The sequence below is a fragment of the Babylonia areolata genome, chromosome 10 (genome assembly GCF_041734735.1).
Source record: "Babylonia areolata isolate BAREFJ2019XMU chromosome 10, ASM4173473v1, whole genome shotgun sequence".
Classification (NCBI taxonomy): domain Eukaryota; kingdom Metazoa; phylum Mollusca; class Gastropoda; order Neogastropoda; family Buccinidae; genus Babylonia; species Babylonia areolata.
The window spans coordinates 26,133,024-26,135,523 of record NC_134885.1 but is presented as its reverse complement, the minus strand read 5'-3'; the positions used below and the strand labels follow the sequence as shown (position 1 = coordinate 26,135,523).

The 2,500-nt window shown below is 46.0% G+C and overlaps 1 protein-coding gene across 1 annotated transcript in view; it reads right to left on the bottom strand.

The window, feature by feature from the left end:
- LOC143286320 (short transient receptor potential channel 6-like) overlaps positions 1-2,500 on the bottom strand; it is a 235,553-nt gene that overhangs the window by 15,365 nt on the left and 217,688 nt on the right. The window lies entirely within an intron of this gene.

Genomic DNA, 2,500 nt, shown 5'->3' with positions numbered 1-2,500 from the left:
GAAGGGAGGGAGGAAGGAAGGAAGGGAGGAAGGAAGGAAGGGAGGGAGGGAGGGAGGAAAGAAGGAAGGAAGGAAGAAGGAAGGAAGAGAGGGAGGAAGGAACGAAGAAGGAAGGAAGGGAGGGAGGGAGGGAGGGAGGGAGGAAAGAAGGAAGGAAGGAAGAAGGAAGGAAGAGAGGGAGGAAGGAACGAAGAAGGAAGGAGAAGGGAGGAAGGAAGGAAGGGAGGACGGAAGGAAGGGAGGGAGGGAGGGAGGAAGGAAGGAACGGAAGGGAAGAAGGAAGGAAGGAAGGAAGGAAGGAAGGAAGGACGGACGGAAGGAAGGAAGGGAGGGAGGAAGGAACGAAGAAGGAAGGAAAGGAGGAAGGAAGGAAGGGAAGAAGGAAGGAAGGACGGACGGAAGGACGGACGGAAGGGAGGGAGGGAGGGAGGGAGGAAGGAACGAAGAAGGAAGGGAAGGAAGAGGGAAGGGAGAAAGGAAGGAAGGAAAGAAGGAAGACAAAAGAGGAGTTTATTTATTTATCTATTCATTGAAACTTGCTTATAGCACATATTCTTATGTGCTTTATTGCCACAGCGCACATTGTTGAAGCTCTATGCGCTTTTACAATAGCACTACAAACCATTCACTCAAAGATTCGCACACAAACATATGCATATACTGGGAGTTTGAGGATAGGTTTATAAACAATCAGCAAAAGTAATCTTCATTAAAAAAAACAAAAAAAACAAACAGAACAACACATGAATACCTCGAGAGTTTGGGGAAGGGTTTATAATTATGCAATAAGCGAAAGGTAATCTGTATTACGAACAAACAAACATAATTCACCAGAATTCACAGGATTCACCAAATGACGTCAGATTCCCAACGCACAAACATAATTCACCAGAATTCACAGGATTCACCAAATGACGTCAGATTCCCAACGCACAAACATAATTCACCAGAATTCACAGGATTCACTAAATGACGTCAGATTCCCAACGCACAAACATAATTCACCAGAATTCACAGGATTCACCAAAATGACGTCAGATTCCCAACGCACAAACATAATTCACCAGAATTCACAGGATTCACCAGAATGACGTCAGATTCCCCACGCCCAATATGTAGCATTTCGATGTCAGATGCAACATGAGATTACCAACTATCTGCATCGCTTCAGTCAAATTTTCAGGGTTGGGTCCCTTATACTTCACGAGGACAGACGGAAGACGGAAAGGGAGTGAAGCGATGAACAGAAGGAAGACGGAAAGGGAGTGAAGCGATGAACAGAAGGAAGACAGAAAGGGAGTGAAGCGATGAACACAAGGAAGACGGAAAGGGAGTGAAGCGATGAACAGAAGGAAGACAGAAAGGGGAGTGAAGCGATGAACAGAAGGAAGACGGAAAGGGGAGTGAAGCGATGAACAGAAGGAAGACAGAAAGGGGAGTGAAGCGATGAACAGAAGGAAGACAGAAAGGGGAGTGAAGCGATGAACAGAAGGAAGACAGAAAGGGGAGTGAAGCGATGAACAGAAGGAAGACAGAAAGGGGAGTGAAGCGATGAACAGAAGGAAGACAGAAAGGGAGTGAAGCGATGAACAGAAGGAAGACGGAAAGGGGAGTGAAGCGATGAACAGAAGGAAGACAGAAAGGGGAGTGAAGCGATGAACAGAAGGAAGACGGAAAGGGGAGTGAAGCGATGAACAGAAGGAAGACAGAAAGGGGAGTGAAGCGATGAACAGAAGGAAGACAGAAAGGGGAGTGAAGCGATGAACAGAAGGAAGACAGAAAGGGAGTGAAGCGATGAACAGAAGGAAGACGGAAAGGGAGTGAAGCGATGAACAGAAGGAAGACGGAAAGGGAGTGAAGCGATGAACAGAAGGAAGACGGAAAGGGGAGTGAAGCGATGAACAGAAGGAAGACGGAAAGGGGAGTGAAGAGATGAACAGAAGGAAGACAGAAAGGGGAGTGAAGCGATGAACAGAAGGAAGACAGAAAGGGAGTGAAGCGATGAACAGAAGGAAGACAGAAAGGGAGTGAAGCGATGAACAGAAGGAAGACAGAAAGGGAGTGAAGCGATGAACAGAAGGAAGACAGAAAGGGAGTGAAGCGATGAACAGAAGGAAGACAGAAAGGGAGTGAAGCGATGAACAGAAGGAAGAAGATAAGGGATAAAGGGATGGAGAGAGGGGGTGGGGGTGGGGGGTGGGGGTGGGGGTGGGGTGGCTCTGTGGCAAAACTGCACTAGAAGTCACATACTCATCTTTGTAACAAGAAAGGTTAGGATTATGTTTTGCTTTTGTTGTTGTTGTTGTTTTATGTTTGGTTTGTTTTGCTTTTTTAACTTTTCAATATCTTGACAAACAAAAACAACAGCAACAACAACTAACAAACAAACAAAGACCAACACAACAACCTACAGACACATATTGCTGCAGCAGATAGCCGTTAGGTTCGCAGGCAAAAACAAAAACAAAAAAACTTTGCTGAGAATCCGATAGAAAGACAG